The sequence below is a fragment of the Euprymna scolopes genome, chromosome 24, assembly GCF_053919585.1.
Source record: "Euprymna scolopes isolate OS-2025 chromosome 24, ASM5391958v1, whole genome shotgun sequence".
NCBI lineage: Eukaryota > Metazoa > Mollusca > Cephalopoda > Sepiida > Sepiolidae > Euprymna > Euprymna scolopes.
In genome coordinates this window covers 16,925,936-16,951,518 of record NC_136505.1, presented here as the reverse complement: position 1 = coordinate 16,951,518, position 25,583 = coordinate 16,925,936, and the positions used below count along the sequence as shown (strand labels likewise).

At 31.3% G+C, this 25,583-nt stretch overlaps 1 protein-coding gene across 2 annotated transcripts in view; it reads left to right on the top strand.

Annotated features, from left to right (window-relative positions):
- The first annotated feature begins 6,527 nt into the window (after nucleotides 1-6,527).
- The window catches only part of LOC145246606 (cytosolic carboxypeptidase 1-like), a 331,801-nt gene continuing 312,745 nt past the window's right edge, over nucleotides 6,528-25,583 (top strand). The window contains exon 1 of one of the 2 annotated variants that reach the window (XM_080108270.1): nucleotides 6,528-6,686. The gene's annotated coding sequence lies outside the window, so the exon portion shown is untranslated. The remainder of the gene's footprint in view (nucleotides 6,687-25,583) is intronic. The other variant, XM_080108268.1, reaches the window with a different exon arrangement.

Sequence of the window (25,583 nt, the reverse complement as noted above, 5' to 3'; positions counted from 1 at the left end):
AAGGTGGGCTTTCTCTATCGTGCTAGAAAGTTACTTACGCCTGAAAGTATTCTGTACCTCTACAAAGCCACCATTCGCCCATGTATAGAGTACTGCTGTCACATTTGGGCTGGTGTATCTACTATTAGTTTGTCACTTTTGGACAGGGTCCAAAAGAGAGTCGCCAACCTAATAGGTCCTGAATTGTCATCTAAAGTTCAGCCCCTGTCCCACTGATGAAATGTTGCATCCTTCTGCCTGTTTTACAAGTATTTTATCCTTTGTTTCAGCTCGTTTGACACATTAGTCTAGAGGTTTCCATCAATCGCTGTTTTAATACCTCATTATAATACAGCTGCTTATTTGAGTAGCTTCTTTCCAAAGACTGCAAGGTTGTGGAACTCTCTTCCTGCTCACTGTTTTCCTCCTACCTAAAGCTTTGGTCTTTTCAAGACTAAAGTCAATAGGCATCTTTTTGCAATAATCAGCTTTCGTTCTTATTAACTTCTTATATCAAGTGGCTTCATGCCTTGTTTCAAGCGATTTCCATAATAAATGCATAAAATAAAATAAAAAACCTAGAATGGGTTGATACGTTATACATCTACATATCTATAAAAGTGAGTGTGTGTGTGCGTGTGTGTGCGTGTGAGAGGACAACTCTCAACCTATATACTCAACAAATTTTTGATCTACAAACTTGAAATTTGGTATATAGAGTATTCAGACATGTGGAAATTTTTTAATCAGTTTTCATCCGAAAAAAGGGCTGCTAAGAGGCCACAATTAAAAAATTGGTACTTGGAGATCATCAGATTTTTATCTGTTTGTCAACTGTTTCATGACTGCGCACACATGAATCATTCACATGATAGTTTCCTTATGTTAAGAAGAAATAGGTTTGAAAACACTTTTTTTTTTATAATGGAGAGTAGAAAATGCATTGTGGATGCGTTATCGGCAGCTCATGTTACTCTCGCTTCTCCTTATTTGTCCCTCAGTCCTTATTTTTTAATGAGTGATTTTTCGGACAAAGGGAGAAGAAAAAGCTGTTTTCTAGGTTGACAGTATTTTGCACGAATAGTTGGCAGAGATGGCGGAAATTTTCTGTTTCTATGTCTATCTTGTAGCCATGTCGCTAGTAAGGGTGCTGGAGGTAAACGTTTTATCTGGGCTGACGTTATCCGCCTAATAGTTAGGGACCCGAACCTTGGATTAACCACTAAGGAGGCTGTCCTATCAGCAGGTGCAAAGTACTGAGGCTGCTGTATTACTATTTGGTGAATGGATTCTGGACCATGCAGTAGCTTCTGTTGGGGCCTCTCGATGCCATATTAGTGGGTAATTGTTATGGCTTTACCTTATCATGTTCTACAAAAAAAATATTCTTCATTTCTTTTTCTCTCTTAGTTTCCCCTCTCTGTCCTGCTCTAAGTAAATCTGACAACCTCGTCCACAAATTCCAAAATTCCATGATGACAAGTTTCAAGAAAAAATACACGATTAAACCCGGTTCTCCAACTTCCAACGTAAGCCCCTACTACCATGTCTCCTTCTCCAACATCAGGGGTCTACGTTCTAACCTTCCAGAGGTTGAAACCTAATTACAGGGGACTAAACCAGACCTTTTATTTTTAAGCGAAACTGGCATTGGACAGGCTATTTCCCTAGAAGAGTTCGCAATTAAAGGATACTCTAACTTAACTTCTAAATCTGACCCCCAAGATCACCATGGGCATGGAATATGTGCCTATATTAAAGATGGCTTTCCATGTGGTAGGGACATCTCCAGAGAAGATCCTAACTTACTTTATATGTGATTCCGGGTTGCATTAGCTCATACTACTGCATTTATATTTACTCTCTATCTCCCCCATAACAGCGGAGTTACTATCTTTAAAAGCATATCTGAGAAAATTGACCAAATCCTATCTGCTTATCCTTCAGCTAACATTCACGTATGTGGAGACTTCAATGTTCACAACGTCGAATCGTTGACCAACTCAAACAAGACCAATGATGAGGGGGAGGTTCTGTCATGATTTCTCCATTGCTCAGATTGTTCACGAACCCACCCGTGTGCCCGACAATGACGGCCAGTATGCGAGTCTACTAGACCTTTTTCTCACAACTTGCCCTGAACTATGTTCAGTTTCTGTTCTGTCTCCTCTTGGATCTTCCGACCACTCTGTTGTATCAATTAAGATAAAAATGAAATGTAATAAGTCCCCAGACATTTTTTTTTTTTTTTTTTTTTTTTTTACACAATGATCACCACTTATCAAGGCCCGGAAGCCACTCAGGGATAAGGGTTATTGCAAGTACATCACGTTAGTGAGGAGATTTTATGAAGTGTTTAATTAGGGGGGCGGTTCATTAGGAATTTGTTAACATTAGACTTGAAGACATCCAAGTTGTAGTCCGGAGGGAAGCAGGCAGACGGAACAGAGTTCCACAGGCGTGCAGTTCTAAGAAAGAAGCTTTGCTCATGAAATCCGCGTTTTGATTTAGGCACAGATATAGAGTGGGGGAAATTTTTCACAGTGGATTCAGCTAGACGGGTGTTTTTCGTGAAAGTTTGGCGAGGGGGGACCAGGGATTGGAGTTCAGACGAGCACCTGCCATGAAAATAACGATAAAACAAGGATAGGCTCGCAACGTCTCTTCTGTGGGAGAGGGGTTGCAGGGTAGAGAAAAGGGCATCCCCCACTAAACCACGAAGTCTATTTTGTACTCTGTCAAGGCATGATAGGCTGTTTTTAGCAGCTCCTGCCCAGATATGGCAACAGTATTCCATCCTTGGCCGTACTTGGCTTTTATATAGATAGAGAATTGCATCAGTAGTGAGATATCTTCTGGAGCGGTAGAAGGATCCCACCATCTTTCCTGCGACCTTGGCAACAGACTTGATGTACGTGTTCCATTTCAGATCAGGAGTAAAGGTCAAACCCAGAAGCTTGTCAAAACACGGGGCCTCACCCAGACGAGAGCCATCCATCACAATTGATGCCAGCTGGGGATCAGAGCGTTGATGATGTAAGGATAGGAGTTTGGTTTTAGATGCATTAAAGGTAACTAGCCACATCTTCCCCCACTGAACCACGCGCTCGAGATCAGAGGAGAGAGAATCCGAGAGAACTTCGTCATTTACAGCCTTTGATGTGTTGCCGTAGATGGTCGTGTCATCAGCATAGATGTCAACGAATGATTTAAGTATGTGTTTAGGGAGGTCATTGATGTAGATCAGGAAGAGAGTTGGGCCGAGGATTGACCCCTGAGGGACTCCAGCATTTATATTGCAGGCCTCCGATTTTTGTCCATCTACCACTACTCTTATGAGCCTATCGGAGAGAAATGATTTAATGATTGAGAAAACATTTCCAGTTATACCGTAGCTGGAAATCTTGTGAAGTAGACCCTTATGCCATACTTTGTCAAAGGCCTTTGATATGTCAAGAGCAATTGCCCTAGAAAGGAAGCCTTTGTCAAGAGATTCACTAATCCTGTGGGATATAACCGTCAGCACATCTGCGGTAGATCGTACAGTATATCGATACACTAAGGCTGACTGGGATAGCTTCCGTATATTTATATCGGATCTACCTCTGCGTTCCATGTTTAAAAAGGATGTGTCCTCTATAGTATCAAACCTGACTGAATGGTTAATTGTAGGTATAGACCATTTCATACCCTCGAAAATGTTCCAGCAAAAACCTAACAGCCAGCCATGGTTCTCCCCAGAATGTGCTGCTCCCATTGCGCACAGAAATCACTTTTTCCACTGCTTCCAATGTAATAGATGTATGGAAACTAAAGCCGCTTTCAGGACTGCCAGCAACCATTGTAAGAAAGTAATAAAGAATGCAAGAGAGTTGTATACTCAATCCGTCAAGTCCAAAGCAGCTGAGCAGCAGCTTGGTTCGCACTAGTTTTGGCAAATAGCAAACAGAATCCTGAACAGAAGCGTGTGCTCTATCCCAACTATCATCAATGGACCTGAGGTAATCTCGTCAGCATCAGACAAAGCCAAACTCTTTGCCAAGAACTTTGCAGCTAATTCTACCCTTTGCGACCAAGGCCGCCAACCCCCAATATTTCCTCCTGTATCAGAAAACACGCTATGTGATATACATATATCTGTACATGATGTTGCCAAGCTAATCAAAAACCTTGATTCCAGTAAAGCAACTGGCCCTGACGGTATTCCAATTATAGTACTCAAAAAACAAAAAAACTTTAACCAGAACTAGCGCCCATGCTTACAAAACTGTTTAAGCATTGTCTTAAGGAGAATAGCTTCCCATCACCCTGGAAAATCTAATCAGTATGCCCTGTATTTAAGAATTCAGATGATCGCTCATCCCCCTCTCAGTACAGGCCAATAAGTCTCCTGTGTGTCATGGGTAAGTTGGTGGAATCTGTGTTAAATACAGAAGTAATCAACCATCTCAACAAAAATAACCTTCTTAGTGATACTCAATATGGTTTCTGTTCTGCTAGATCTACAGCAGATGTGCTTACAGTTATATTTCATAGGATTAGCAAATCTCTTGATGGAGGCAACCTTTCTAGGGCAATTGCCCTTGACATATCTAAGGCCTTTGATAGGATATAGCATAAAGGTTTACTTCACAAGATCTCTAGCTATGGTATAGCTGGACATATCTTCTCAATTATTAAATCATTTCTCTCTGATAGGTTCATAAGAGTAGTAGTTGATGGGCAAAAATCAGAAGCTCACAGTATTAATGCTGGTATCCCTCGGGGATCCATCCTGGGCCCAACTCTTTTCCTGATCTATGTTAATGATCTTCCAAATCACATCCTTACATCATTTGTAGACATTTATGCTGATGACACTACCATTTATGGTAGCACATCTAAGACAGTAAACGACCAAGTTCTCTCCAATTCTCTCTCCTCTGATCTTGAGCACGTGGTACAATGGGGAAAGGAGTGGCTGGTTACTTTTAATGCATCTAAAACCAAGCTTCTCTCTTTACATTATCAACATTCTGATCCACATCTGGCATTAATTGAAATGAATGGCTCTCGTCTTCAGGAGACCAAGTTTTGACAAGCTTCTGGGCTTGATCATTACTGCTGATCTTAAATGGAACACGTACATCAAATCTGTTGCCAAGGCCGCTGGAAAAATGGTGGGGTCTTTCTATTGATCCAGTAGATATCTCACTGCTGATGCAATTCTCTATCTATATAAGAGCCAGGTACGTCCAAGGATGGAATACTGTTGCCACATCTGGGCAGGAGCTGCTAGAAAGGACTTATCCTGCTTTGATAGAGTTCAAAATAGATTTCGTAGCCTTTTCTCTTCCCTGCAACCTCTATCTCACAGAAGAGATGTTGCAAGTTTGTCTCTGATGTATCGTTATTTTCATGGAAAGTGTTCGACTGAGCTTCAGTCTATGGTCCCCCAAACTTTCACAAGAAACACTTGTCTAGCTGAAAATACTATCAATAATTCCCCCCACTCTTTATCTGTGCCTAAACCTAAACGTAGATTCCATGAACAAACCTTCTTTCTTAGAACTGCACGCCTGTGGAATTGTCTTCCATTTTCCTGCTTTCCGGCTGACTACAATATGGTTGTCTTCAAGTCTAACATAAATAAGTTATTGATGAGCCGTTCCATATAAGTTAACGCATTTATCGAATTTTCATTACTAATGGTTACTATATTGTCCAATTTCTACTGTACACTCTTTAACCCTTATCCTTAAGTGGCATATTGGCCTTGATAATGTGGTGGACCTGTGTAAAAAAAAGAAAAAGAAAAAAGACGTTGCAAGCTGGCCTAATGGTTATCATACTTGAGTCAATGTCTTTAGGTTTTGGTTTCGATCTCAGTTTTTTTTTTTTTTTACTTACAAGAAGTGAATTGTTTACAAAGGAACATAATACTCGCATGCACGTCTCAGTTTCTTTCCGTTTTTTTTTAAAATGAATTTAACATTACGTTTAATACCGGGCAACGCCGGATACATCTGCTAATAAATAAATAAATAAATAAATAAAATAAAAAACCTAAAATGGGTTGATACGTTATAAATAAATCAAATAACATAAACAAAGAAAACAAAAACAAAACAAAACAAAACAAACAAAAAAAAAAACTCAGACCTATGTGAGTTCATTTTATTTACTTTTTTTATTATTATCTTTCCCTTCTGCTTGAAATTCCTGTCTCCTTGGTGACAGATAATCATTAAAACCGAATGGAAAGTTTTTATATATTTGTTCAATAGATCCTGCCACTTATAACGTGGGCTTGTATAGATACGGCAATGCTAATACATCAAAGAAATAACTGATGATTTCTTTTCGCATGTTAATATTTCACAACTCTTGCCATGGCGGACAGTCGATTGGCTATTTGCATAATAAAGAGAGTTGCTTGCCTTGAAACGCTGTCTACAAGATTAATTCACGCTGTGAGTTTGCAGCCGTGTTCCATCCAATACACGCAACGCCTACAGTCAATGACTGTCCGTTCATAAAGAAGTAGGAGGAGTGGGAGGTACATACTTATCCGTTTATTTATTTACTCACAATCTGTTAAGGGTTATATAATACTGTGCTCACATTATAGCGTATCTTAGAAAACGTCCATTACAGGTAATAATCGTGTTTAACAGGAAAAACAAAAAGCCTGGATTACAGCCAAAGAGTGGACATCTTGCCTGAAGGTAAGTCTTTAAATCTCTTTGTATGAAAAGTAAACAGGATTCTTTCGACTACTTTTCTCATCTTGAGATGCAAGGACACGTGACATAACGGATAAACTACTTGGTTAAAATTCAGTTGAAGGTCCAATCTTCACTGTGGGCGATACCAAGAATACAATTGCAAACTTATTTAGGGCTTCTACTCGGTCATGGCTGACGGAACGAGAGCATGCTACTTCTGTGGATTAAACAAAGGGGTCAGTTCGAAATTCTGTACAGATTCCCCGACTTCAACAGAAAGATTCCTGAGTTCACCAAGATACACCTGAAGAAGGTCAAAGATGACATCAGCCGAAACGTTGTGCGAATAACTCAAAATGAGAGCAGTAGTCCGAATGATACAAATTATCAATCCTCATCTCAAAAATTCACAAACATAAAAAAGAAATTGTTTGAGTATATTTTTCATACTTATTACTTGCAATATACGAGGTGCCTTCAATAAGTTTCCAAAGTTTTTTTCTACAGGCATTTAAAATTGTCATAGACTCTTAAAAATTCATTTTGTTATTGCTATACATCTTATGAGATGACTGATCAAATTTTATGATTTCAGGTTCAAATGAACAGCTACAGCAGGAATTGGAATACACTCTACTAAAGCCTGATTGTAACAGCTGGTGAATTTCAAAAATGCAATTTGGACGTGGGGAAACTTTAGAAGAACGATATGCAATAAAATTCTGTTTTAAACTTGGAAAAATGCCACAGAAATATATGGAATGCTTCAGACTGCTTTTAGACTATCTTGCATGAATCGAGCATCAGTTTTTGAGTGGCATAAAAGATTCAAGGAAGGCAGGGTGTCTGACAGATGGTGAGAGGTGTGGGAGGAGTAAGGAAGTCAGAACACCAGAGTTGATTGGCCAAATAAAGAATCTCGTGGATAAGGACCATCGTGTGTCTATTGTTGCGGACCAGGATATATAAATACCCCAACTCGCTACAAGAAAAAATAATGAAACGGATTGAATGAAGGAAACAAAGAACTCAAATGCTGGAATAAAATAAACATGTCGTTTATTTTCTGTTGAGAAATGAAAGTCTTGGGTGTACATGTGTTCATTCAGCCGTTGACGACTACGCGCGTGGAAGGAAAGGGGAATGCAATAGGGAAACGCGAAGTGGCAAGCCGGCCTGTAGAAAGAGAGGGTTAAGCTCAGTAGAGCATCGAGCATATGTCTGTTTTGATGGACCGAAGCCGAAGGGGAGATAGAGTGAGAAAGTCAATCCAGGTTATGGAGATAGAAAGCGTATAAAGTGTACGTACGGTCTGTTAGTCTTTGGTCCCACATAGTAGCAAGTGGTGTGAGGTACGTGCGTGCGCGCGCATGCCGAAGAGGCACGCTATCAGTCCGTAGACCATCCAGCTAGGAGGCTGGTCTGAAAAGGGAGAAACCACTTATTGCTCTTTCTTTTATAGGTATTTCCGGTGGTCTTTTGCGCATGTGTGCATTTCCTTTGAAAGGGGAAGTGACGTCCATGCGTGCGTATATCTGAGTACATGTGTGTACGTTAGCGTGTGTGTTGCAATATTTTAGGTGGATAATGGGGTATGATCCCACACAGTCGGACGATTCTATTTATAAACGATGCTGCTAAGAACTGACGAATCAAATTAATTCACGTTCTGCTACCAACCAATCAGAAACCAGAATTGCTTCAAAAATATTAAACCTTTTCTGGAGCAATTTCACATGTTCTTTTCCTGGGTTTCGACACGGTAAGAATATTTTGTTCTGTGGAACTGTCTACTACAAACAAGTCACCTCCCAGGACTTGTGTGTAACAGCGAACCATCTGAAACTGTTCTGAAAGTCAAAATGGCTTACACTTCTAGAGTGTGTGTATATACACGTGAATGTGAGTGTATGTACGCGAACGTGAATATATGTACGTGTGTGGATGTGGGCGCGTATGTTTGTGTGCGCGTATGTATATGACAAGTGATATAGCTTGAAATGTGAACGCGTGTTTTTGTGTGAGACTAGAAAAGGCTCGTGCACTATGGAGACAATAAGTGCACAGTTTGAAGTTTTGAATTGTCACCGGAGAAGATTACTTCGAAGGGTGACCAGAATTTCATGTGTGTACTATCAATAAAAGTGCCCATAAGAAAAAAGTCTGGAAACTTATTTAAGGCACTTTGAAGATCTAAAACTCATTTAGTTCAAATCGTGTCTGAAACAACCAGTTTGTGCACCATCCTATATTATATTTCCCATGAGTGTATGTGTTTGTATGTGGCTATGTATTTTTGAAAAGTAAATCTATTCTTCAGAGATGCCAAATCTGTTGAGAAAGATGGAACAGGATGTAAATATCAATGGTTTGTTCGCATCTTGTATTTATATACTTCTATGTACAGGATTGACTCCCAAACTAATTAACAGATCATTATGAATTTTGGAACACAGCTACTAGGCATAATGCTGAGTAATGTAGGCTATGTTTAGTTTAATTTAGTTTTACCCAAGAAGGCGGAGGCTGGGGCAGAGGCGGAGATGAGTAGTAGTTCTTTGCAAAAAATTAAAACGCCTCTGATTTTTGTGAAAGATTAATAATAAACATTCCACAAATGTCAGTTTCTTGGAGCATTGTTAGGACACAACTCCAAATTTTTGAAATTCAAATATTTCAGATTTTCATCAAATTCAATCCATTATCATGACACACCGATTAAGCAAGATTCATTGAATTTCTTAAACCTTTAACCTCTTTTAATTGAAATGAAACGAACAAAAAATCGAAGAATGTAATCTGCATCAAGTTCGTATAACATTTCATAACATAGACGTTACTTTCATGGCAAGTGCTTGTCTGAGATCCAATCCCTGGCCCCCCCTCGCCAATCTTTCACAATAAACACCCGTCTATCTGAAACCACTGCTAAAAATTTTCCCCACTTTTTAACTGTGCCAAAACCAAAACGTAGATTTCATAAACAAAGCTTCTTTCTTAGAAGTGCACGCCAGTGGAACTCTCTTCCATCTGCCTGTTTCCCACCTGACTACAACTTGGATGTCTTCAAGTCCAACATAAACAAATTCCTGATGAACCGCCCCCTTAAGTAAGACACTTTATCAAATCTCCAAGACTAACGATTACTACGATACTGTTGTGGAGACGCCCACTAATTAACATAGGTGGGTGAGTGAGATATATAAAGGTATCAATCACCAATACCGGAGGAGTTCTGTAATAACCGCCAAATAGGCAATACGCCTATGTTGCCTCCAGTAACAACACGCCACCTGCCGGAATATCTCCAACTGAAGTATATCTGAAGACATGTAAATATGCATATAACTTTTCTGCCTAATATATTATTGTTATACCTTTACTTTCCATGTTCTTGTTAATTATTTGTGCAGACACAACAGTGACGACGGGAATTCGAAAAAAGACTTACGCTGGATAAAATCCACTATTAAACACAACAGTGACGTCGAGAATTCGAAAAAAGACTTACGCGGGATAAAATCCACTATTAAACACAACAGTGGCGTCGAGAATTCGAAAAAAGACTTACGCGGGATAGAATCCACTATTAAACATAACAGTGGCCTCGAGAATTTAAAAAAAGACTTACGCGGGAAAATTCACTACTAAACTCAACAGTGGTGTACGAAAAATACTTACTCGAGAAAGATTGAAAAAAAAATCTGCTGTTGAACACAACAATAACATCGAGGATTTTGAAAAAGATTTACTCGGGAATTCACTGTTAGACATAGCAACAGTATTCGAAAAATAATTTACGCGGAAAGTTATCACTGTCGAAAAACCAAAAAAAAAAAAAAAAACCAAAAAACAAAACAAAAGAAAAACAAACGAAAGTAACTACAAAATTGTTGAACGAGATATCCGAACACTGGATACTTGAAAGCAAAATACCAATAACCATTTCAAAGTGACTACGAAAGTCATAGAAAAAAAGGTGTTTTCGCTAGTACATCGTGAATTAATTTATGCAAATCGTCTTGAAGGAGAAAAGTGATATTTTTTTTCAGCTGTACCAAAAAAGGATTTTTTTTCAAAAAGAATTCTTGTACGTAATCAAAACTTAACGGATTAAGAGAAAAAAACAAAACACATTTTTTTTTATTCCTCAATAGAAAAAGGAAAAAAGAAAGGTTCAATGCAAAAAATAATATATCGATAGAATTCGGTTGACAAAAAAAAAAAAGCGAACCTAAAAACGGTTGTTCCTAGTTATTGTAAAAAAGTGAATTAGTAAAATAAACGGATTGTTCTAATCTTGGGGAGAAAAAAAAAAAAACAAGATGGAGGAATTTGCTAAAATAATGACACAGTTCATGTAGAATCAGCAGATCCTACAAAAAGAACAGCAAGTGCTACATGCAGAAAGAGACGAAAGACAAAATGAACGACTCATAAAATGCCTAGAAAAGCAGGAAGAAAGGTTCGCGCAGATGCAACTTGAACAGAAAGAACTGTTAGAAAGATTAACAGCTAATTCCATACAAAAAAGTAATACAACCTTCTCCAACACAACAATTGTAAACATAGATATATTCAGATAACTATCAGAAGAGGATAAAACTTTTGATGCATACTTCAAGAGGTATGAAGATATTTTCGAAACAAATTGCAAAAACTGGCCAAATGGAAAGCTTGGTACCAGTGAACATTTCAAATTTGTTGATTTCATATTGCCAAGGAGAACAAATCAGTTAGATTTCGCTGAGACCGTAAAGCTTCTTAAGGAGTTATTCAGACCGAACATGTCTCTTTTCCACAAGAGATGATCATGTATGAATCTTAAGAAAACTGATGAGCAGGACTACTTGACATATGCGTCAGTAGTAAACAAAAACTGCAACAACTTCAAATTATCGGAACTCAGGATGGACGATTTCAAATGCTTAATCTTTGCACAGGGTCTAGTATCCACAAAAAATTCAGAGATCCGAAGACGCGTTCTCTCAAAGTTAGGATCAGAACAAGGCCTGATACTGCAGAAATTAGCAGAAGATTGCCAAAGGGCAGTATCACTAAAAAAGGATTTCAGGGATATAGAAGAAGCAGGAGTGGCGTACATTAGGAAGATTAAAAAACCTTTCAGAAACTCAGGACAAAGAAATTTTGAGACTAGTCAAAATTAAAAAAAATACTCAAATTATAAATACTCAAATTACAATAACTACAGAAAAGGAAATTACGATAATAGTCAATATAATAACTACAGTAAACGAAATTACGATAATAATCAAAGGAATTATAAAAAGACAGTATCAAATAATAATTGCAGGAGATGTGATGAAAAACATTTGGAAAAGGATTGTCCTTACAAAAATATCAGGTGCTACAATTGCGATAAAGTTGGACATAAGAGTGTTTGCTGCAGAACAAAAAATAGAGTATACTAAATGAGAACAAACGACAAAGGGAAAAATAATTTACGAAAATATGTATCAGTAAATATTTTCGACAAACAAGTGAAATTTCAGCTTGACTCTGGATCGGATTTGTCGTTGATAAACGTCAACACTTGGAAAAAGCTGGGTAAACCGACTTTCAAAAGTCAAGTAAAGGTGCACAAACAGTGACAGGAGACGAAATAAAATTCGAAGGAGAGGTCATCCTGCCCATTAATTTAAATGGTACGACGAAGAAATTGAAAATCTTCGTAATTAAAGAAAGCGAGAACTTATTGGGAATTGACTGGATTGAAAAATTCAATCTTTGGGATAAACTAATGAACGCTTTTTGTAGAAAAATAACCAGTTACACCCCAACAAAATATTAAAAACGATCTCAAAAAAGAAAGTCCCAGAAATATTTCCTACTGAACTGGGAAGATGCAATAAATTTAAGGCTTCATTCGAGTTAAAAAAGGATGCAACACCGGTGTTTAAGAAAAAAACGAAACATACCATTCGCCGGTTTAGACAAAATAAATAGCGAGCTAGATAGACTCGAAAAAACAGGCATCTTATCGAAAATCGAAAGTAGCGTCTGGGCAGCCCCTACGGTGTACGTAAAAAAAAGTCGGAACAAATTCGAGTCTGTGCAGACTTTTCTACGGGCCTAAACAATGAGTTAAAAGACCACCACTACCCTTTACTAAGCCCTGAGGAGATATTTGCCAGGCTAAATGGTGCCAAATTTTTTCAAAAATAGATTTGTCCGACGCCTATTTACAAATTCCGATGGAAGAAGAATGCTCAAAGATATTATGCATTAACACGCACAAATGGTTGTTCAAATACAACCGTCTACCCTTCAGGATCAAAGTCGCGCCAGCGATTTTCCAACAAGCAATGGATACAATGCTGAAGGGAATAGATTGGGTTTGTGCATTCCTAGATGACATAATCATCAGGAGCGCGTCCACAAGTGAAACCCAAGAGCATCTAAAAGAAGTATTCACAAGAATAAATGAATACGGATTCAAGGTGAAAGAAAACAAATGCGAATTTTGTTTAGACGAAATCAAATATTTAGGGCAAATTATTATTAAGACGGTCGACACCCAGATCTGGAAAGATCGGCAGCAATTAAAAACATGCCAGCACCACATAACGTGATGACTCTACAGAGCTTTTTAGGTCTCGCAAACTACTACCAAGTATTTACCAAAGGAATGCACGACCTAAGAGCTCTGCTTAACGAGTTATTAAAGAAAGAAACACCATGGATATGGACAAAAGAATGTCAAGACGCATTTGAGAAAATTAAAAAGACACTGACGTCCGATCTACTTTTAACTTATTACGACCCAAAATTAGAAATAAGTGTTGTGAGCGACGTGAGCTCGTATGGTATAGGAGCATGTATACAGCATATCCTGCCAGATGGATCGAAGAAACCTATAGCTCACGCCTCAAGAACACTACTTCCGGCAGAAAAGGCTTACTCTCAAATAGAAAAAGAGGGGTTAAGCATTATTTTCGCGGTGACGAAATTCCACAGTTACCTGTACAGGAGACACTTTATACTGCAAACAGATCACAAGCCCCTAGTGACAATCTTCGGCTCAAAAAAGGCTTGCCAGTATATACGGCAAATCGCCTACTCCGTTGGGGTACGATCTTGTTAAATTATGACTTTCAAATAAAACATCTGGGTTCAGAAAAATAGGTCATGCGGATGGCCTGTCAAGGCTTATACCAAAAAATTGAGGAAACCCTTAAAGAGTCAGTAATTGCAGCTATACGTTCCAATTATGAGGAAAAAATCATGGTGGCGAATATAATAAAAGAATTACCAGTCACGTTAACCGATATAAAAAGGGAGGCTGAAAATGACGATGTCATCACAGACATAAAGAAAAAATAAGGGAAAATGATGAAAAAAACGCAAAGCATATTTTCTGTATGCAATGATGTTTTATTATATAGTGAAAGAGTTGTTATTCCGAAAACCTTGCAGAAAAAGATCTTACGTGATTTTCATACAGGACACCCGAGCATAAATAGGATGAAGGCACTTATGCGGAGTTACGTTTACTGGCGTAACATGGATGTGGATATTGCACTAACAGTAAACAAGTGTAAAGGTTGTGCGTTAGCCGCAAAGGCACCACCGATAGTCCATAAACCTTGGAAAAAAAACGGACCATCCATGGTCATGCATTCATATAGACTTTGCTGGACTGACCGAAGGACAATACTACCTAATCGTAGTAGATAGTTTTTCCAGATGGCCTGAAGTAAAGTGTTTCAAGAATCTGACGATAAATAACACAATAAGTTTTCTGCATGAAATATTTGCACGTTTTGGTGTGCCAGACATTATAGTTAGAGATAATGGAACACAATTTACATCAAGTGATTTCAAGGACTTTTGTGATACTTTTCATGTAAAACATATAACTACACCACCGTTCCATCCTTGATGAAATGGATTAGCGGAAAGGTTCGTAGACACGATAAAGCGTGCACTTAGAAAATCAGTAGGGACCCGACGGATAAAGCATTACAACAGTTCCTGCAAATATACAGGATAACTCAGAACCCAAATACACCATCGAAATTATCGCCTGCAGAATTAATGTTTGCTAGAAAAATAAAATCACCATTTGATAAATTAATACCAAAACAAGCAATCGTCCATCAAACTACGCACACATCACGTAAAAGGTTTAAACCTGGTGATTGTGTATATTTTAAATATATGAAAAATAATATTTCATATTGGGAGTTTGGTACAGTAGATAAACGTATTGGCGACTTGGTCTACATGATAAAAGTTCCAAAAGGGATACACAAAGGACATCAAAATCAATGTAGAAAACGTCATATAAAAGACAACGAACATGACAAACCTGATGAAAAGGAAGATCCAATTGATATACTATATGAAGCGTTTCATATCGAACCACCACAAACCATGCCCGAACCGAGAAGATCGGGAAGGAAAAGGAAGTTTACAGAACCAATTATAATTAAGAGAAAAAGATATTGAAATCTACACGACTTCAAATCTTGGGAGGGAGATGTTGTGGAGATGCCCACTAATTAACATAGGTGGGTGAGTGAGATATATAAAGGTATCAATCACCAATACCGGGGAAGTTCTGCAATGACCGCCAAATAGGCAAGACGCCTATGTTGCCTCCAGTAAGACATGCAACACGCCACCTGCCGGAATATCTCCAACTGAAGTATATCTGAAGACATGTAAATATGAATATAACTTTTCTGCCTAATATATTATTGTTATACCTTTACTTTCATGTTCTTGTTATTTATTTGTGCAGACACAACAGATACTATCCCATCGATTATTGTACACGCAATAACCCTTATCCCCGAGTGGCTTCCGGGCCTTGATAAGTGGTGAAAAAAAGAAAAAAAAGCAAGTTCAAATGTGTGATGGCGAATATTTTTTTGCAAGTTGTGAAAAGATTAGTTAACAGGTGAATCATAATATCTATGACATGGGCGATTTTAGCTGATTCCATGTCAGCAGGTGAATCATAAGATCTATGACATTGACGATTTTAGCTGACTCCATGTCAACAGGTGAATCATAAGATCTATGACATTAACGACTTTAGCTGACTCCATGTCAACAGGTGAATCATAAGATCTATGACATTGACGACTTTAGCTGACTCCATATCAACAGGTGAATCATAAGATCTATGACATTAACGACTTTAGCTGACTCCATGTCAACAGGTGAATCATAAGATCTATGACATTGACGATTTTAGCTGACTCCATGTCAACAGGTGAATCATAAGATCTACGACATTAACGACTTTAGCTGACTCCATGTCAACAGGTGAATCATAAGATCTATGACATTAACGACTTTAGCTGACTCCATGTCAACAGGTGAATCATAAGATCTATGACATTGACGATTTTAGCTGACTCCATGTCAACAGGTGAATCATAAGATCTATGACATTGACGACTTTAGCTGACTCCATGTCAACAGGTGAATCATAAGATCTATGACATTGACGATTTTAGCTGACTCCATGTCAACAGGTGAATCATAAGATCTATGACATTGACGACTTTAGCTGACTCCATGTCAACAGGTGAATCATAAGATCTATGACATTGACGATTTTAGCTGACTCCATGTCAACAGGTGAATCATAAGATCTATGACATTGACGACTTTAGCTGACTCCATGTCAACAGGTGAATCATAAGATCTATGACATTGACGACTTTAGCTGACTCCATGTCAACAGGTGAATCAGAAGATCTATGACATTGACGACTTTAGCTGACTCCATGTCAACAGGTGTTTGTTCCATGGCTTTGATTTGATGCCGACGAGACAGATGTCAGATTCAGCCATACACACGATGTGAGAAATGGTAACAATTTGCTTGACTCTGAGAGAGAAAAAAAAAAACGAATTAACTTCACAGACAATCCTAAATAGATTCGATAAGCTGTATGAAGAAGTACAGAGTGAAACAATAAAATTGTCGCTCTAGAAAAGATGACGTGATTCCATTTCCGTTTGATGAAAACCGGTTTTCTGTTTTTGTTGCAGACCATCTACTAGTTGGCCAGTTGTGTACGAATTCCAAGAGCGATAGGAGTCTTCTATCATGTCTGAAAGTGACACAATGTTTAACGAGCGAGATCAGAGATATGCCATTGTACAACTCATGCTCTCTAATGATCCAAGTTATGACAACAGGACCATTGACAGCACCCTCAAAATGCATCGCTGGATTGCCACAAATAATAGGGACGTGCCTAGGATGATGAAAACAAAGTTCCCAGTCACGGTTAGCATCTTTAGTGTGGTTTCAAGTGAGGGCCACATCATGCCACCTCACATCTTCAAAGTCGGCTTGAAAGTCAACACTAATGTGTACCTGGATGTACTGAAGAGTGTGGTGATCCCTGGTGAAATCAGGTGGTCGCTGGCAGACCCTGGGTGTGGCAGCAGGACGGCGCCCACCCACAAGTCCAAAGACACCGAGGCTTCGCTTCAAAAGAAGTGCTATGATTTTGTACCTTTCTCTCACTGCCCCAGTTCTCCCCTGACCTGAACCCACTGGACTACTTTGTTTGGTCATACATCAAGAACACCACCAATATGACCTGCCACAACCCCAAAGCCAGTCTGAGAATTCGTTGAGCACCCGTTGGCGATTGTGGAAAAAGCATCCTTCTAGTTTTGTATCGAGGTAGTGATTGAGGCTGAAGGCAGCTACATTGAATAGATGTCAGCTCTACTACATAATCAAGTTACGTGAATTGATTTTTTCAAAAAATGTTTTTAAATAAAGCTGTAGAGTTATTTACTTTAGGGCAACAACTTTTATCATTCTTCCCTGTAGATGATATATTGATAAGAAACAGACGTTGTATTGATAAGAAATAGATGCTGTATTAATAAGAAATATATGTTATATTGATGAGAAATAGATGTTCTATTAATAAAAATAGATGTTGTATTGATAAGAAATATATGTTGTATTAATAAGACATAGATGTTCTATTAATTAGAAATAGATTTTGTATTAATAAGAAATAGATGTTTTTTTAATAAGAAATAGATGTTTTATTAATTAGAAATAGACGTCATATTAATAAGAAATAGATGTTGTATTAATAAGAAACAGATGTTGTATTAATAAGAAACAGATGTTATATTGATTAGAAATAGATCTATTAATAAAAAATAGATGTTTTATTAATAAGAAATAGATGTTATATTAATGAGAAATAGATGTTATATTAATAAGAAATAGATGTTATATTAATAAGAAATAGATGTTGTATTAATAAGAAATAGATGTTGTATTAATAAGAAATAGATGTTTTATTAATAAGAAATAGATTTTGTATTAATAAGAAATAGATGTTGTATTAATAAGAAATAGATGTTTTATTAATAAGAAATAGATTTTGTATTAATAAGAAATAGATGTTGTATTAATAAGAAATTGATGTTGTATTAATAAGAAATAGATTTTGTATTAATAAGAAATAGATGTTGTATTAATAAGAAATAGATGTTGTATTAATAAGAAATAGATGTTTTATTAATAAGAAATAGATGTTTTATTAATAAGAAATAGATTTTGTATTAATAAGAAATAGATGTTGTATTAATAAGAAATAGATATTATATTAATAAGAAATAGATGTTGTATTAATAAGAAATAGATGTTTTATTAATAAGAAATAGATGTTGTATTAATAAGAAATAGATGTTTTATTAATAAGAAATAGATGTTATATTAATAAGAAATAGATGTTGTATTAATAAGAAATAGATGTTGTATTAATAAGAAATAGATGTTTTATTAATAAGAAATAGATTTTGTATTAATAAGAAATAGATGTTGTATTAATAAGAAATTGATGTTGTATTAATAAGAAATAGACTTTGTATTAATAAGAAATAGATGTTATATTGATTAGAAATAGATCTATTAATAAAAATAGATGTTATATTAATAAGAAATAGATGTTGTATTAATAAGAAATAGATGTTTTATTAATAAGAAATAGATTTTGTATTAATAAGAAATAGATGTTGTATTAATAAGAAATAGATGTTGTATTAATAAGAAATAGATGTTGTATTAATAAGAAATAGATGTTGTATTAATAAGAAATAGATTTTGTATTAATAAGAAATAGATTTTGTATTAATAAGAAATAGATGTTTTATTAATGAGAAATAGATTTTGTATTAATAAGAAATAGATGTTTTATAAATAAGAAATAGATTTTGTATTAATAAGAAATAGATGTTGTATTATTAAGAAATAGATGTTTTATTAATAAGAAATAGATGTTGTATTAATAAGAAATAGATGTTTTATTAATTAGAAATAGACGTCATATTAATAAGAAATAGATGTTGTATTAATAAGAAACAGATGTCGTATTAATAAGAAACAGATGTTATATTGATTAGAAATAGATCTATTAATAAAAAATAGATGTTTTATTAATAAGAAATAGATGTTATATTAATAAGAAATAGATGTTATATTAATAAGAAATAGATGTTTTATTAATAGGAAATAAATGTTGTATTAATAAGAAACAGATGTTGTATTAATAAGAAACAGATGTTATATTGATTAGAAATAGATCTATTAATAAAAAATAGATGTTATATTAATAAGAAATAGATGTTATATTAATAAGAAATAGATGTTTTATTAATAAGAAATAGATTTTGTATTAATAAGAAATAGATGTTTTATTAATGAGAAATAGATGTTTTATTGATAAGAAATAAACGTTGTATTAATAAGAAATAGATTTTGTATTAATAAGAAATAGATGTTGTATTAATAAGAAATAGATGTTGTATTAATAAGAAATAGATGTTTTATTAATAAGAAATAGATTTTGTATTAATAAGAAATAGATGTTTTATTAATAAGAAATAGATTTTGTATTAATAAGAAATAGATTTTGTATTAATAAGAAATAGATGTTTTATTAATGAGAAATAGATTTTGTATTAATAAGAAATAGATGTTGTATTAATAAGAAATAGATTTTGTATTAATAAGAAATAGATTTTGTATTAATAAGAAATAGATGTTGTATTAATAAGAAATAGATTTTGTATTAATAAGAAATAGATGTTTTATTAATAAGAAATAGATTTTGTATTAATAAGAAATAGATGTTATATTAATAAGAAATAGATGTTATATTAATAAGAAATAGATGTTATATTAATAAGAAATAGATTTTGTATTAATAAAAAATAGATGTTATATTAATAAGAAATAGATGTTATATTAATAAGAAATAGATGTTATATTAATGAGAAATAGATGTTATATTAATAAGAAATAGATTTTGTATTAATAAGAAATAGATGTTTTATTAATGAGAAATAGATGTTATATTAATAAGAAATAGATGTTGTATTAATAAGAAATAGATGTTATATTAATAAGAAATAAACGTTGTATTAATAAGAAATAGATTTTGTATTAATAAGAAATAGATGTTTTATTAATAAGAAATAGATGTTTTATTAATAAGAAATAGATGTTGTATTAATAAGAAATAGATGTTTTATTAATAAGAAATAGATTTTGTATTAATAAGAAATAGATGTTTTATTAATAAGAAATAGATGTTTTATTAATAAGAAATAGATGTTTTATTAATAAGAAATAGATGTTTTATTAATAATAAATAGATTTTGTATTAATAAGAAATAGATTTTGTATTAATAAGAAATAGATGTTTCATTAATAAGAAATAGATGTTTTATTAATAAGAAATAGATTTTGTATTAATAAGAAATAGATGTTTTATTAATAAGAAATAGATTTTGTATTAATAAGAAATAGATTTTTTATTAATAAGAAATAGATTTTGTATTAATAAGAAATAGATGTTGTATTAATAAGAAATAGATGTTGTATTAATAAGAAATATATGTTATATTAATAAGAAATAGATGTTTTATTAATAAGAAATAGATTTTGTATTAATAAGAAATAGATTTTGTATTAATAAGAAATAGATGTTGTATTAATGAGAAATAGATGTTTTATTAATAAGAAATCGATGTTGTATTAATAAGAAATAGATTTTGTATTAATAAGAAATAGATGTTTTATTAATGAGAAATAGATTTTGTATTAATAAGAAATAGATTTTGTATTAATAAGAAATAGATTTTGTATTAATAAGAAATAGATGTTTTATTAATGAGAAATAGATTTTGTATTAATAAGAAATAGATTTTGTATTAATAAGAAATAGATGTTTTATTAATGAGAAATAGATGTTTTATTAATAAGAAATAGATTTTGTATTAATAAGAAATAGATTTTGTATTAATAAGAAATAGATTTTGTATTAATAAGAAATAGATGTTTTATTAATAAGAAATAGATGTTTTATTGATAAGAAATAGATTTTGTATTAATAAGAAATAGATGTTTTATTAATAAGAAATAGATGTTTTATTGATAAGAAATAGATTTTGTATTAATAAGAAATAGATGTTTTATTAATAAGAAATAGATGTTTTATTGATAAGAAATAGATTTTGTATTAATAAGAAATAGATGTTTTATTAATAAGAAATAGATGTTTTATTAATAAGAAATAGATTTTGTATTAATAAGAAATAGATGTTTTATTAATGAGAAATAGATGTTTTATTAATAAGAAATAGATTTTGTATTAATAAGAAATAGATTTTGTATTAATAAGAAATAGATTTTGTATTAATAAGAAATAGATGTTTTATTAATGAGAAATAGATGTTTTATTGATAAGAAATAAACGTTGTATTAATAAGAAATAGATTTTGTATTAATAAGAAATAGATGTTTTATTAATAAGAAATAGATGTTTTATTAATAAGAAATAGATGTTGTATTAATAAGAAATAGATGTTTTATTAATAAGAAATAGATTTTGTATTAATAAGAAATAGATGTTTTATTAATAAGAAATAGATGTTTTATTAATAAGAAATAGATGTTTTATTAATAAGAAATAGATGTTTTATTAATAATAAATAGATTTTGTATTAATAAGAAATAGATTTTGTATTAATAAGAAATAGATGTTTCATTAATAAGAAATAGATGTTTTATTAATAAGAAATAGATTTTGTATTAATAAGAAATAGATGTTTTATTAATAAGAAATAGATTTTGTATTAATAAGAAATAGATTTTTTATTAATAAGAAATAGATTTTGTATTAATAAGAAATAGATGTTGTATTAATAAGAAATAGATGTTGTATTAATAAGAAATATATGTTATATTAATAAGAAATAGATGTTTTATTAATAAGAAATAGATTTTGTATTAATAAGAAATAGATTTTGTATTAATAAGAAATAGATGTTGTATTAATGAGAAATAGATGTTTTATTAATAAGAAATCGATGTTGTATTAATAAGAAATAGATTTTGTATTAATAAGAAATAGATGTTTTATTAATGAGAAATAGATTTTGTATTAATAAGAAATAGATTTTGTATTAATAAGAAATAGATTTTGTATTAATAAGAAATAGATGTTTTATTAATGAGAAATAGATTTTGTATTAATAAGAAATAGATTTTGTATTAATAAGAAATAGATGTTTTATTAATGAGAAATAGATGTTTTATTAATAAGAAATAGATTTTGTATTAATAAGAAATAGATTTTGTATTAATAAGAAATAGATTTTGTATTAATAAGAAATAGATGTTTTATTAATAAGAAATAGATGTTTTATTGATAAGAAATAGATTTTGTATTAATAAGAAATAGATGTTTTATTAATAAGAAATAGATGTTTTATTGATAAGAAATAGATTTTGTATTAATAAGAAATAGATGTTTTATTAATAAGAAATAGATGTTTTATTGATAAGAAATAGATTTTGTATTAATAAGAAATAGATGTTTTATTAATAAGAAATAGATGTTTTATTAATAAGAAATAGATTTTGTATTAATAAGAAATAGATGTTTTATTAATGAGAAATAGATGTTTTATTAATAAGAAATAGATTTTGTATTAATAAGAAATAGATTTTGTATTAATAAGAAATAGATTTTGTATTAATAAGAAATAGATGTTTTATTAATGAGAAATAGATGTTTTATTGATAAGAAATAAACGTTGTATTAATAAGAAATAGATTTTGTATTAATAAGAAATAGATGTTTTATTAATAAGAAATAGATGTTGTATTAATAAGAAATAGATTTTGTATTAATAAGAAATAGATGTATTAATAAGAAATAGATGTTTTATTAATAAGAAATAGATGTTTTATTAATAAGAAATAGATTTTGTATTAATAAGAAATAGATGTTATATTAATAAGAAATAGATGTTGTATTAATAAGAAATAGATTTTGTATTAATAAGAAATAGATGTTTTATTAATAAGAAATAGATTTTGTATTAATAAGAAATAGATGTTATATTAATAAGAAATAGATGTTGTATTAATAAGAAATAGATTTTGTATTAATAAGAAATAGATGTTGTATTAATAAGAAATAGATGTTTTATTGATAAGAAATAGATTTTGTATTAATAAGAAATAGATGTTTTATTAATAAGAAATAGATGTTTTATTAATAAGAAATAGATGTTTTATTGATAAGAAATAGATTTTGTATTAATAAGAAATAGATGTTTTATTAATAAGAAATAGATGTTTTATTGATAAGAAATAGATTTTGTATTAATAAGAAATAGATTTTGTATTAATAAGAAATAGATGTTTTATTAATAAGAAATAGATGTTTTATTGATAAGAAATAGATTTTGTATTAATAAGAAATAGATGTTTTATTAATAAGAAATAGATGTTTTATTGATAAGAAATAGATTTTGTATTAATAAGAAATAGATGTTTTATTAATAAGAAATAGATGTTTTATTAATAAGAAATAGATGTTATATTAATAAGAAATAGATGTTGTATTAATAAGAAATAGATGTTGTATTAATAAGAAATAGATTTTGTATTAATAAGAAATAGATGTTTTATTAATGAGAAATAGATTTTGTATTAATAAGAAATAGATGTTTTATTAATAAGAAATAGATTTTGTATTAATAAGAAATAGATGTTGTATTAATAAGAAATAGATGTTGTATTAATAAGAAATAGATGTTGTATTAATAAGAAATAGATGTTTTATTAATAAGAAATAGATGTTCTATTAATAGGAAATAGATGTTTTATTAATAAGAAATAGATTTTGTATTAATAAGAAATAGATGTTGTATTAATAAGAAATAGATGTTTTATTAATAAGAAATAGATGTTTTATTGATAAGAAATAAACGTTGTATTAATAAGAAATAGATGTTGTATTAATAAAAATAGATGTTTTATTAATAAGAAATAGATGTTCTATTAATAAGAAATAGACGTTGTATTAATAACAAATAGATGTTGTATTAATAAGAAATAGATGTTTTATTAATAAGAAATAGATGTTTTATTGATAAGAAATAAACGTTGTATTAATAAGAAATAGATTTTGTATTAATAAGAAATAGATGTTTTATTAATAAGAAATAGATGTTCTATTAATAAGAAATAGATGTTTTATTAATAAAAATAGATGTTGTATTAATAAGAAATAGATGTTTTATTAATAAGAAATAGATTTTGTATTAATAAGAAATAGATGTTTTATTAATAAGAAATAGATGTTGTATTAATAAGAAATAGATGTTTTATTAATAAGAAATAGATGTTTTATTGATAAGAAATAGACGTTGTATTAATAAGAAATAGATGTTGTATTAATAAAAATAGATGTTTTATTAATAAGAAATAGATGTTGTATTAATAAGAAATAGATGTTTTATTAATAAGAAATAGATGTTTTATTGATAAGAAATAAACGTTGTATTAATAAGAAATAGATTTTGTATTAATAAGAAATAGATGTTTTATTAATGAGAAATAGATTTTGTATTAATAAGAAATAGATGTTTTATTAATAAGAAATAGATTTTGTATTAATAAGAAATAGATGTTGTATTAATAAGAAATAGATGTTTTATTAATAAGAAATAGATGTTGTATTAATAAGAAATAGATGTTTTATTAATTAGAAATAGACGTCATATTAATAAGAAATAGATGTTGTATTAATAAGAAACAGATGTTGTATTAATAAGAAACAGATGTTATATTGATTAGAAATAGATCTATTAATAAAAAATAGATGTTTTATTAATAAGAAATAGATGTTATATTAATAAGAAATAGATGTTATATTAATAAGAAATAGATGTTTTATTAATAGGAAATAGATGTTGTATTAATAAGAAACAGATGTTGTATAAATAAGAAACAGATGTTATATTGATTAGAAATAGATCTATTAATAAAAAATAGATGTTATATTAATAAGAAATAGATGTTATATTAATAAGAAATAGATGTTTTATTAATAAGAAATACATTTTGTATTAATAAGAAATAGATGTTTTATTAATGAGAAATAGATGTTTTATTGATAAGAAATAAACGTTGTATTAATAAGAAATAGATTTTGTATTAATAAGAAATAGATGTTGTATTAATAAGAAATAGATGTTGTATTAATAAGAAATAGATATTTTATTAATAAGAAATAGATTTTGTATTAATAAGAAATAGATGTTTTATTAATAAGAAATAGATTTTGTATTAATAAGAAATAGATTTTGTATTAATAAGAAATAGATGTTTTATTAATGAGAAATAGATTTTGTATTAATAAGAAATAGATGTTGTATTAATAAGAAATAGATTTTGTATTAATAAGAAATAGATTTTGTATTAATAAGAAATAGATGTTGTATTAATAAGAAATAGATTTTGTATTAATAAGAAATAGATGTTTTATTAATAAGAAATAGATTTTGTATTAATAAGAA